The sequence below is a fragment of the Rhinolophus hipposideros genome, assembly GCF_964194185.1.
Source record: "Rhinolophus hipposideros genome assembly, chromosome: 11".
Taxonomy (NCBI): Eukaryota; Metazoa; Chordata; class Mammalia; order Chiroptera; family Rhinolophidae; genus Rhinolophus; species Rhinolophus hipposideros.
Genome location: NC_138057.1, coordinates 78857261 through 78870369, shown reverse-complemented (window position 1 = coordinate 78870369; position 13109 = coordinate 78857261). Strand labels below are relative to the sequence as shown.

The following is a 13109-nucleotide window of genomic DNA, read 5'->3' as shown; positions in this document are numbered from 1 at the left end:
GGCCACCCAGGCTGTCCCCTCCACAGCACTCCCACGTACTGTCAGAAGCCACCTGGGCAGGGGCGCCGTTCAGTGCAGGTGCCCCAGTCTTGACCAGGGACCCCTCAGAAGTTTGCCCGATCCTCCTTCCTCTCCCTGAGCCACAGTGAGGCATCTGTCCTGCCCAGCCAGACCCCCTTTCTGGCTGTGGTCGTGTGGGTTGCCCTGGTGATTCAGCGTGACTGGGAGCAGGCTGGCGGGGGGCGCTGGGGGAGGCCAAGTGTGCTTGGTATGTCTGTGGAATGCCACGGCCACATTTTTCCCAGCGCACCAACGCACGCCACGGCCGTGGGGCCCTCCCCGGCGGCAGCTCCTGGGCAGCAGCTTCTCCAGCAGCCTGGGAAACGCATCGTGGGCGATGACCTGCACCCACTTGGTCCCCAATCTGCCAGACACAGTCTGATGCATTCACCCAGTCCTTGGTTTCCCTTGTCCTCTCCTCAGGGAAGCACCCAAAAGGAGACCAGCACCAGGTCCCGGTGACCGTTTCCTCCCCTAACCCTGCTGACACTCGCTCGTCCTTCCGCCAGGCCACCACTGAGCACTGACTGATCTGGGGGTCAGCACCCGGATGGGGAAAACCTGTCGACTACCATGCCCACTAGATTTACGTCACTTTAAAAAAGATCAACATTTCTTAAAGCATTAAACCTGTGGCATCAAGAAGAAAGCAAACGGGCCATTGGGGGGGCCTAAGAGACAGATTAGAAACACAGGGGCTGTAGGGTTGAATTTCGTCTCTGCCACCAAATGCCCTGGATGTCCTCCCCTGTAAACGGATTCTGATCTGCTGCTGTCAGCGCTCAGGTAAACTGACGTACTGATACACCTTCCCGACGGCCCTTAGCAACAGGTACCAAAGCCTTTACAAGGATCTATGCTTTTGATGCAGAAATCCAACTTCTCAAAATTTGCCCTAAGGAAATAACAAGGACGTACAAAAATGGATCATGAAGATGATTCTGGGGATAAAACCGCAAACACTCAGGTGCTCAGCAGTAGAGGATGAGGAGACTAAATCATGCGTGTCCACGTCTGTCACGCGTACGCGATGTCCACCCTGCTGGCTCTCCGTATGGCATTCCCTCTTCCTGCGAGGACCCCACAGAGGAGGGGGACAGCACCCAGGGCCCAGGGGCTGCTGCAGCACTATCATAAGCACACCGAAGCCTCGCTTTGTGCCTCTGACAACACCCTTGAGAAGCCGATAAAGGCTGTGAGCCTCCTCACCAAACAAACGCAAAACCCAAAAGAACATCGGAACGCACAAACGTTTGTATATAACTCCAGAAAGGCCTAGAAAGTCCAAAGAGAAGCATACCATTCATATTTAACAATAAAAAATCACCTTGGAAAGTAACGAATTCTGCATATGAGAAACTAGTCAAAAAGAAAAGGGGTCGGGAGCTTCAGTCTTTGGAGTAACTGGTTATTCAAGCAGACAGGCAACTTGTGTGCTCTGAAATGATCAAATCCATCCAAACCCAAGGTGTCAGGAATACAAACACAATACACTTGACCCTGCACATAACAAGCACAGGAAACAATGTACCACCAGGAACCGGAAATCTGTCCAGATTTTCAAGTTTTTTGGATACATTCATAACAAGAATCTGATCCTGCTAAATAAACTAAACACACTGTAAAATAAAAAAAGCACAGTGCCCCTAATGGGAGCCCTTAACATGTGAAAAGGTCAGCAACAGTTTGGTCTGAACCGGAAGGTCCAGATATGTTTCCCCAAAATGGTAATGAAATAAAACAACTCGAAGAGGGCCGACCCGGTGGCTCAGGCGGTTAGAGCTCCATGCTCCTAACTCCGAAGGCTGCTGGTTCGATTCCCACATGGGCCAGTGGGCTCTCAGCCACAAGGTTGCCGGTTCAACTCCTCCAGTCCCGCAAGAAATGGTGGGCTCCGCCCCCTGCAACTAAGATTGAACACGGCACCTTGAGCTGAGCTGCTGCTGAGCATCCTGATGGCTCAGTTGGTTGGAGCGCGGGCTCTCAACCACAAGGTTGCCGGTTCGACTCCCACAGGGGATGGTGGGCAGCGCTCCCTGCAACTAGCAACGGCAACTGGACCTGGAGCTGAGCTGCGCCCTCCACAACTAAGACTGAAAGGACAACAACTTGACTTGGAAAAAAGGCCTGGAAGTACACACTGTTCCCCAATAAAGTCCTGTTCCCCTCAATAAAATCTTTAAAAAAATAAAAAACAACTCGAAGAGCTCTGGGGAAATGCACAGTACATGAAAACCTTACTTCATGGGATGAATTGCACTCCAGGAAAAATGGCTCTGGTTTTCGGGTAAGCCCAGCTGTACCCCACAGAAGGAAACCTCCTGACAAGGCACAGTCATGACCGCATCCTGGCCTCGGCACCCCCTCACCATTTCCCATGCTGCCCCTCTCCTCCCACTACTCAGCACCTGCCCACTCAGGACCTTTGCACTCACTGCCCCTTTGTCCGGAATGTTCTTACATCGCCAAAGCCTACTCATTGGTCCAGTCTCAGCATAAATGTCTCCTCCTTGGGGAAGCCTTTCCCGTCCTCCCCCTGCCCCCTTTAAGTCAGGTTCCTTTGTCCCTTGTGCTGGCAGAGGAGGTCGCAGGGGTGGCAATGACAACACACAATCACAACTGAGGTTGTTCTGAGTCTTTACTTTGTACCAGGACTTCTCTGCATTCACCTTGTACGTATGATCTCACTTATCCTCATTATAAACCGGGGGTGTGGGACCCATTTCGATGCTACAGCCCGTGTAGCCGCCAGCCTCCAAAACGGTCCCGCAATTCCCACCTCACTTGTGTAGCCCTGTCCTGCACTGAATAGGGCTGACTGCATCACCGATAGGATACTGCAGAAAGGACAGTGTGACTTCCGCGCTAGGTCATAAAAGACGTCGTGGCACCTGCCTGTGCTTTCTTGGACTGCTTGCTCTGGGGACACAGCAGCCTGGGGAAAGGTCCGTGTGGCAAAGATTCGCGGCCTCCCGCCAACAGCCAGCACTGCCCTGCCAGCCCTGGGAGTGGGCCACCTCGGAGGTGGAGCCCCAGCGCCACTCAGGCCGTCACATGACTGTGGCCCCAGCTGACGCCTCGACTGCAATCTCAGGGGCGCCCACAAGCCGGAACCACCCAGCTCACCCACTTCTGAGTGCCGGGCCCACAGACACTGAGATAAAACCTCCTGGTCGTTTTAAGCCACTGCATTTGGAGGTGACCTGTCATGCAGACACAGGTAACTGACCCTGAGATGGAAGTAACTACTCCCAGTTACACAGCTTGGAAGTGGCAGACAAGGTGTCTGAACCGTGCGAGTCTGACTCCACAGCCTGAGTTCTTGACCATTCCACCGTGAGGCCTCCTCTCTAGAAGGATGAACGCACCCAACAGACCTCACAAAGGCAAGAAGCATCCCGTCTTTTTAATGCTGTAACCTCCCCAAGTACCAGTACACTATACCTGCCATATCGCAGATATTTTGTCAAAAGAATGACTAAGTGGAGCGAATGAAAGGGGAAAAAAATCACAAAAATGTTGAGTGGACGGTGGGATTATAGGTGACACATCCTATACTTTGATAAAATTTTTAAATTTTCTATAAAGTACATGCATTATGGGATTCACCTCACTTGAATTCAATGTGAAGTGGGACCTGAGCGAAACGAAAGCCGGTCATCCAAATGCCCCAGGGCAGAGGAACCAGAAGGCCGTGCAAAGGCCCTGCGGTTCCAACTGATTTGTCCCATTTACAGACTAGAAAGACGGCCAGCGTGGCTGTGCGGGGACGCGCCAGATCTCAGTTTGGCGCCTGGCTTTTAGTTGATGTGAAATAAGAAGCTACTGGAGGGTTTTAAGCAGAGGAGCAATGTGACCTCATTTGCATTCCTGAAAGATTATTCAGGTTTCTGTATGAAAAAAAAGTTGTAAAGCAAAACGACTGAAAACAGGAGTTATCAGTAGGGAGACTATTGCATAAATCCAGACAAAGTGATGGATTTGACGAGATGATTCCTGTAAAGTGCTTAGCACAATGCCTGACATACTGTATGCACCCAGAACTGCTCATTTTTTCTTCGTAAATACTCCGTTTGAAAGTCACTATAAACATATATAATCACTATGAGCAATAAAGTACACAAAATAAAACATTACCATGTTCTACATGCAATGGCATAGAAAAATGTTTACAATATGTTATTAAGGGTTTTTTTTCTCAAGCAAATGAACAAAAACAGCATATCTAATATGAACCCTTCTCTGTAAGAGGGGTGTGGCTATGAGCAGAAAAATAAATCTGAAAGGTTCCACAAAATAAACAGTAATTATCTCTAAGTAGTGGAATTGTGCATGATTTATACTTTCTTTGTTATCCCTTTCTATACTTCTGAATTTTGTTTTTTAGTAATGAGCATATATTTCTTTTACAGAGACAAATGTAAAATCATTTTTTCATTTGTGGAAAAAACTTTAACTTTTACATATACTGAAAAAAAAGAAAGCAATTTAAAGAAATGGCTGGATTGTCCACTAAATGAAGATTTAAATGATTTCAGAGGAAAATTAATGTTAACTGGTAAGTCTCCTGATCATATCGTAGCAGTGAAATGGCAATGTGTGTGAGGTAGAGTGGAAAAGCTGCTGCTCTCAACACTTGATAATGGTAAATGGCTTTTTATTCGAGAATGCCTAACAATAAATTTTAAAAGGGGTGGAGTTGCTGAAAACAGGATATTTCAGCATTTCTTGACTTTGTTCTTCTAGTCCTAATAATGCTTCAAAAGAAAGACCTTTCCTTCACAAAGAAAAGAGACAGGGCTGTGACAGGCTTCAGGACTGGCAGGTTGGAGAAAGGACAGACGCCACTTTCCCAATCAGAAGTCAATTATCAGATTTGAAATATATGCCAAAGGCCATGAATGGTCCCAAAAAGGGGAAACAAATAAATTTAGCCCCCCAAAATTTCTAAGACAAATTTTCTTCTTTAAAAAGTAGGGAAGCCATATAATAAGGATTTATTATCCTAACGTTTGAGCAGAAAAGTCATTTCCTAATATTCTCAGGTCTTTTTACAAGGATCAGTTATGCAGCCACTTTGAAAAGATCAGAATATTTCCTGCTTTCCAGAACCCCTGACATTTGTAAGATGTGGAAGGGCCTATGTTAAGAGAACAGACAGAAATGCAGGAACAAAGATCTCTTGTTACCGGATGGTAGCTTCTGTTACAAACCCGAGAGAACAGGAATCGTAGCTGACAACAGCGGTCCAGTTCTTACAGTGTAAGTCCCCACACTAAAGGACTGGCTTTAAAGAGGGGGAGCCCAAACACAGGTACTGTTCATCCTTGGTGCGGTGAAAGGGCATCCCAGCAGCACCAGGACCTGCTGGCAAGACAACGGTAAAGTTAACCCCGATCGCTCCGTGACCCACGCGTAAGGTGACCGCATTTCACCAGGTTAAATGGTGGAGACTACACAGCTGCAATATGGCCGGGGGTACACCTTCTTGGGCCCCAATGCCAGCTCTCCCACAGTTCCGGTGGCTGAGAAGTGTGGCTGGGAATGCTGGGCCTGGGGGGCCATGGGGAGGACGAAGCAAGAGACTGTATGCAGACCCCCGGGAGAATCCCAGACACAGCACGTGCTCAGCAATGACGGCAGTACAAGGCAAACGGTCACCCCTGCTCCACCAGAGCCCACACGGTGCCCCCCCGGCCTCCACAGCCCTGCAGAACCTTCCAAGGGCATCTTATCGGCCTCCCTGTGATGAACAAGGTAACACTCTCTTAGTTAACCTCCCAAGCCCAATGAAACAGTTGTGATTTGGGCTGAAATAACGAGCTAGATCTCGTTAGGACAGCTAGTAAAGACAGAACTCCATCCCAGGTCTGTCTGACTCCTGGGCCCAAACTCTTAGCCGCTCTGCACATGGAGAGGGAGGGAGCCTGTCAAGCCCCCAGCAGGGCGCCGGCTCAGAGCAGGCCCTCAACGTAGTGAGCAAATCATCTAAGTAAGGCCAGCAACATCCCTTCAATCCCCAACCATGTTAGTCCCATTTGTCCAACTAAGGGAACGGATGTGAAACTCCTGGGGGAGAAGAGACAGTGCTTGGGGGTGCCTTGGAGGGGCTAGAGCTTCTTAATGTTCTCAGAATCTTACTCAAGCTCCTGCAGTTTTTTGTACAAAATTTAGATTCCCAACAGGAAAGCAGGGCCTGTCCACTTCCCCGCATCTGGCGTTCTCCTCCCGGATAGGTGAGCCCTTCCCAAGTGGGGTGATCTCAGAGCCTGTCTTAGAACAACTTGTTCTCACAGAGTTCTGAGAAAGTACATACAGGCCAGCCTCAGTTTCTTCATTTATAAAGTGAGCTTCTAACAGGGCTCCAAACTGCCTTCTCACAGGGTCAGAAGAGAATTCTGCAGAATAAAATGGCCCGAGTCTCCCTTTCCATCCAGTGTTCAGGGCTGCCCCCTCCCCAGGGTACAACTGTGTTGAAAGGACAGTAGGTGGCACCAAGGGAGCCCAGCTCTGTCCAGGCTGAGGGCCGGGAAGACTCAGAATGCCCAAATTCCCCAATCACAGCGCAAGGCAAGGCACTGTTTTCATTTCCTCCTGAAACACTGGCAGACACACACACCTCTAAACCTTCTTACCGTCAAGTCAAAGTGGATACAAATCAGTTATCACGGAGCAGAGCCAGCCAGCCAGTGCTGATGCTGCAAAGGGCAGCAGCAGTCTGGCACCCATGTGTACAAAAGTTTCTTTTAGACATCCAAAGACATCTGGCAAGTGGCAACAATAGAAACAGCCCTTTCCCCTCAACTCCCACAGGCTCTACCTTCTGTTTTTTGGCAAATCACTATTGGGTTGCCTTAGACACTGTCGAGATAATCCCAAAGGTGAAGAGAAAACGTTAGAGTGAACTGTTATTTCCATGGCTTAGAACAGAAAAACTTCCATTTATAGCGTTGCTAAAAAACAGCTGATAAAGGCACCACCCGTGTTGTGTTGCGTTTGAAGACGTAAAATGTTTTACAAGTCGTGAAGAATTAAGTGACTCACTGAACTAACTAATTTGAAATCTGAAGACTGCTGCAATAGTGTGTGTGGAATCTGGGGAACATGTCTACCTTTCATTTGACCAAATAATTAATTAAAATACCCACGCAATGCAGAAAGCCCGAGCAGCAGCTAACTCCAGGAGGCACGCTGAATGGGAAAACATCCGCGCTAACTCAGTTTGGCAAAAGGCAAGGAGAAAGGGACGTGAGAGAACACAAACCCTCCCCATTCGGTGGCTTTGCTCAGTCAGTGTAACTTTGGAAGCGGCTGCGGCAGGAAACAGCGCACATTTGTTGATCTTGGCATCGATAAACCCGCCTTCTTCATTAGGAAAGTCGCTGCCCCTTTTCTCAAAGATGTGCTTCCTGTGAAATACGAAATGGCTCACATAGGGGACAGCTACGGTTCTTACAAGCCATTGTTTTACGAATGAGAAATGCAATCCATGCTTTTCCATGTTCTGACAAAAACTTATCCGCGACACTGAAGAGTGTCCTTCCGGCACAAGGAGGCTCCTGAGAGGCTCAGGTCCTGGCAAGCGTCGTCGTCCTCCTCGGTCGCCACCTTCCCAGCCGGAGCAGATGTCTACGGATGGGAGGTCACAGCCCAGACCCTGGGAGACCGGGGAGAGCAGCATTCGAGCAGAGGCCCCTCACACGGAGGGCACCACCATGAGTCACAAGCCCCCCAAACCCGGGAAAAGGAGCGTCGGGGCCTGCGGCAAAGTCTCAAGAAAACAGAGCTTTGCTTTGTCCAAGACGGGAAAAGCAAGAATGGATCCAAAGGGTCTCCTAATTCACACACTGTTATTACAGCCAACACATTACAGGAAAACCATGTGAAAAGGTGTCTTGCTGCACGCACAGGAAATAAGCCCTACCAGGCAGTTATTCTATCGTTACAGCTGATTCGCTCCAAAGACCTAGACTTCCAAGTCATGGGGAGAACCTTGAATGACACGCAAATAAGTGATGAGTGAGTGACACACAGACACAAACCACTGTGGGGGGGGGGGGAGCTGCTAACCCAATCCCGGTACGGAAGCACGTCAGAACCAAGAGCATCGCCTTCTTCTGTGTAAACTACAAAGAACCACCCGATTTCTGTGAATGTCTCTCCCATTTCTGGTCACCAGGCTTAAGTTCATGGAATCATCTTTATCTCTTCCCCCTCTGCCCACGTGACCAGCCCAGACGATCCCACATCCAAGACGGCTCTTGGTGTCATCTCCCTTTCTTCAAGTTCTCCCCTTACCGCCTACTTAGGTGTCCTCCCTTCCACTCCCAATGTAAACTCCGATTGCAGATTAATTTTGCTAAGTCATAGCTCTGTGCTTTTAACGAATCCCTTCAGCGCATTCACTGAACATCTACTACACGCCAAGAAGTGTTCTAAGTCCTGGCATACTTCCACAGCGCAGACATCCCACCGGGAACTAGCTATAAGTCACACTGCCCACCAAAACAGCTCCAAAATCTTTGGCTGGCACTCGAGGTCATCTCTAAAACAGCCCAAACATGTCCTTCTTGCCATAACCCACGTACACCCCTGAACATCCCAGCCGAAGTATTCCTAAGGTCTCTCCTCTCTCTGACCAGGTAATAATTACTAACATCCCTGAGTTACTCCCTAGTACATTCAGTCAAGACACTCAGAAAAACGAGTCCTGAGAGTGTTAGGAGCGTCCCACGGTTTGAATGCCATCCTTATATCCTGCCCTCTTGCAAATGCCCAGTGACAGACTAACCACTGCCTTCCGTCCCATGCTGGACTGTCCTTGTCTGGATGCCCTGTTCACGCTGAGCTCCAATAGGCCTTCCTTTGGGCCTTCCACACACTGCTCCTAATTCTGCCTCCCAAAGCAGAGCAGAGTGAGAGCAATTCCCTTTTACATGACAGTTCTTTAAATGTTTGCAGACAGCTAACACGTCTTCCCTCACTCTCCTCTTCTCCAAGCTAAAAACACACCCAGGTTGCTTAACCATTCATTTCTCACTCACTCAGTTCATAGTTACTGAACATCTACGATGCGATAGGCACACACCATCTCTGCGCAGAAGACATTTAAGAGGGAGTAACAGAGAGGCAAGTATAAAAGTGTGACCAACACCACACTGAGTGGTAAACACAGGATTCTACGGGAGCAGAGGAAGTGACATCCTCTTAAGTTTAATTAGGTATCACATATAGGAGTTACCAGGTGGTATTATTACTTTTTTGTATTTTTTTTTTTTAAGGAGGGCACAGCTCACAGTGGCCCATGTGGGGATTGAACCTGCAACCTTGGTGCTATCAGCACCATGCTCTAACCAACTGAGCTAACCGGCCACCCACCAGGTGGTATTCTTAACAGAGGCAGCAGGACACCATAATTTTCATGTTGGCCACCTTCTTCTGAAGAATGAATGAGTGAATGAATGAATGAATTAATGCAACTACTAGTTATTGGTTATTCTGGGCTAGCCAATATACTAGGCATTCACTATACATGCACTCCATACTTCACCCTCATAACAACCCTATGAGATAGTTACTAACACCCCCACTTTAAAGATGAGAAAACTAAGACTTAAGAGAAGCGAAATAACATGGCCAAGGTCTCATACCAAGTAAGTAGCAGAGACAGGATTCAAACCGAGGTCTGCCTGATGTCAGAATGGGGGTGCTTCGTGGCGGCACTATCTGGTCAGTGGTGCTTTCCCTCTGTAGGGCCGTCGTCCTCTCTGAGAAGGAGCAGAATATTCTTGATTGTGGCGGTGGGTCTAGAGCCACCTCTGAGTGACCGAGAGGCTGCCGCTTGCTCTGTGGGCCAGGTCTGTGGGGCAGCCGTGGGAATCAGTCATGAAGCTCACCCTAGAGGCTGCTTTTTCAGCCCTCCCAATAACTGTTAACTATACAGTACTCTCTAATAAATCCCTTCCCATAAAAATGAGCTACAGTGGGTTCTTTTTTCTGTAACTGAACACTGACGAGCTGAAAATCCATTCTTGCCTCTCTGTTTAAAAACAAGGACTTAAACTGAATTACAAATCCTAAGACATAAGGTCCTAGTCTCCACCTTCTGCTTTAAGTCCCTGATCCACAATCAAGCCACAACTGATGACAATGAACAAATTTGGGGAGACCTGGCTGCTCACGTGTTGGGGGCGTGAGGAACAGCTGCCCACGGCGTGTACCAGCGCAGAGTACACAGCACAGGGCCACACGCCACGTGTGGCCTTTAGTGGGCACTGCTGGCTCTCACCAACAGCTGGGGGCCCTTCCCTCTCCGGAGCACACAAAGCCGGAACTGTCGAGGCCTCCTGCAGGGAGGTGAGACCTTGTGACCTTGTACCTCGTACTGGATGGGGATGTAACAGGAAGTGGCCACGGGTCCCTTCCTGGCTGGAGAACTTAAGACTCAGTCAGTGCTCAATGCTCGCTGCTTGCTTGCTCCCCCTTGGTGTCCAGGAGGATACACATTCCAGTTGTACAGCCAAAAGATGCCGGGGCTTCCATCAGTCTGGGCCCCTAAGAAGCTATGTGGGGCAGAGCACCCCGCAACCACATCCACAAAAAATAAACTTCTTGGGTAAATGGCTGGGAGTTGGGGGCTGTTTATTACCATAGCAAAGCCCAGCCCAGCCTGCCCAATCCATCGCCCTGGAGAAACTGTCACACGTCTGACAGAAACTGTCAGACGCAGGAAAGGTCAGTCACTGCAGCACTGTTTGTCATCATGGAAAAGACGGGAACTACCTCACCAGCCATAAATAGGAGAATGGATAATCTATGGTTTAATCACGTGACAGAATACTATACGGCACTTAAAATGAGAACCTAGACCTCCGCACATCAACACAGCTAAATCCTAGAAACAATGTTGACTAAAACAAGTCTCAAAGGACGCGTACAGGATAATACCATGTATGTATTCTTAAATATCATGATTGTGTTTTGCATGTTTCTAAACATTTTCAACAAAGGACAAACCCTCTCCCCTAACTATCAACACTTTCCCTCCACAAACCATCCTAATCCCCCAAAAAGTAGCTTAACAGAAAAAGGAACACGTTAGGGACAAGATTTTCCCCTCCTTAACTTACCCCCACTATTCAATTGTCAAAACTTAGAAGTTGAAAAGCCTTTACCAGCCAACCTCTAAGGATCTAATTTTACTTGGCAAAATTTTAAGTGAGGAGAATCTCCTCAACCATTAGCATTCGAATAGAGATCTTATATCTCAAATTGTGAAGACAAATGAAGAATTTCATGAAATAATAATAATCCTGTACATTCATAAAGCGTTTGTTTCCCAACCTGTTTCACAGACTTCAGTTCATCTCAGTAACCCACCTCCCTCGGAGGGAGCAAAGAGAGAACATATGTATATTCTTTATGTATATACATCCCCATGTATATGTATCATCACCCCCATTTGACAGATGGGAACACTGAGGCTCAGTTCTATCGTATCAGCTAAGTGCCTTCTCCATGGTCACATGGTTTTATGGATCAGGACAAGAAGCAAATACGATATTTTGCCGTAGATAATGTCCTCCTGAGTATAACGCGCACCCACCTTTTTGACCGAAATTTTCAGGGGAAAAAAATCTTTTGTTTTCATTTTTTAATTCAAGTTTTTATTTGTTTACATATAGTTAGTTGTTTTTTGTATTATAAAGGAACTTTAGGATTTATTTTTTAACATATTATGGTACAAGAAATTTTATGTAACAAATAATTACAAAACACAAGAACAGACACAAGCCACAAGAAATTTTATGTACCAGTAACACAACACAAGAACAGATACAAGCCAGAAGAAATTTTATGTACCGGTAACACAACACAAGAACAGGCACAAGCCACAAGAAATTTTATGTACCGGTAACACAACACAAGAACAGGCACAAGCCACAAGAAATTTTATGTACCGGTAACACAACACAAGAACAGGCACAAGCCACAAGAAATTTTATGTACGGGTAACACAGTCACGATACTTACACATCATAGAAGGCCAACCAAGTTCATCTTAAGTTCAACAAAACCGATGATCCTATTCCATGGTATTACTTTGTATACAGATATCGTTACTGATTTCTAGAGCTACACTTTTAACCCATAAGCATAAATAAGAGAAATAACACTTATATAGATACGGAATTAGTACTACCCATGTATAATGCACATCCTTATTTTCCCTCACAAATTTGGGCCAAAAAGTGTGCATTATACATGGCAAAATATGGTATTTATAAACTGGCTATTTGATCAAGTTGCCATACTCTAAAGCCCCTACTGCTAACAGCAACCAAGCAGACCAAAAATGTAAATACCTACAATCTTAGGAGGGAGTGGATTCTGGTAGGTTAGCAAGGAAATACCATGTAACCCCCTTTTCTGAGCCATGAGCGTTTTACATAACGGCTCTCCAGTTTCACAGACTGAAACCTGGGACTATAATATTTATTTATCCTAAAGCTAAAATGTCATGTTCAAAGGAGCACAATTAGAATAACACAATACTATAAAGATATGTCATTTATTCTGCAGCGGCTCATTTGTTCAACGCTGCTATACCATTTTGAACAGAGATCTTTAATTCTCAGATAATCATTCATCTCATCATCATTCATGTAATTACCCCTCCTAATTCCACAAGAATTCAGGCAACAGAAGATACTGTGTTGGACTTAACCAAACACCAAAAAACCATTTTTGTTGCACAATTTACTACTATAAATCACTGATTCAAGAGAAAATAAATGGTTAGTGCTTAAAATCTCATCTTGATGATAGTTAAAAGTCCGTAAAAGTGATCTACAGCATCATCAAACCAACGTGAACTGCAGCCTGATAGCAGCGAAAAGACACACCCGTCTCGCCCTAGGGGTCATGGTCAAGGTGGGGCTTGTGAAAGACCTCCTCCCATTTAAAAAGATAATTTGGAAGAGAGTCAGCACAATATAGATATTGTATTATTCATTATAAAGGTACAGAGCAGTGACCTCTTAAATTAG

At 46.8% G+C, this 13109-nt stretch overlaps 1 protein-coding gene across 1 annotated transcript in view; it reads right to left on the bottom strand.

The window, feature by feature from the left end:
* The window catches only part of ABL1 (ABL proto-oncogene 1, non-receptor tyrosine kinase), a 118094-nt gene that overhangs the window by 89261 nt on the left and 15724 nt on the right, over positions 1 to 13109 (bottom strand). The window lies entirely within an intron of this gene.